Genomic DNA, 301 nt, shown 5'->3' on the forward strand with positions numbered 1-301 from the left:
GGTAAGTCGCCGGCGCAGCGCCGCAGCTCCCGACCCCCGCGTACGGGAATAGTTGAGGGCCTCAGCGGGCCGCACCGACCGAGTCCGACTCGGGCCGGGGCGCAGATTCCCGCTTGGGTGACCGAACGTTCTCTGCTCGGGCCGGAGGGCCGACGCCCGTCCCCCCCCGTCGTCCCCCACGGACCGCCTCCGAGGCCACTTCGCACGGCTCATCCTCGGCTCCCTACCAATGCTTAATCGATGGGGCCGCCCGGCCGGATTCGCGCCACCCTGTCCACCGCGAGTCTCCCCAGACTAACCC

Source organism: Syngnathus leptorhynchus, unplaced genomic scaffold (genome assembly GCF_054491065.1).
Source record: "Syngnathus leptorhynchus isolate UIUO unplaced genomic scaffold, UIUO_Slep HiC_scaffold_336, whole genome shotgun sequence".
In the NCBI taxonomy this organism is placed as follows: domain Eukaryota; kingdom Metazoa; phylum Chordata; class Actinopteri; order Syngnathiformes; family Syngnathidae; genus Syngnathus; species Syngnathus leptorhynchus.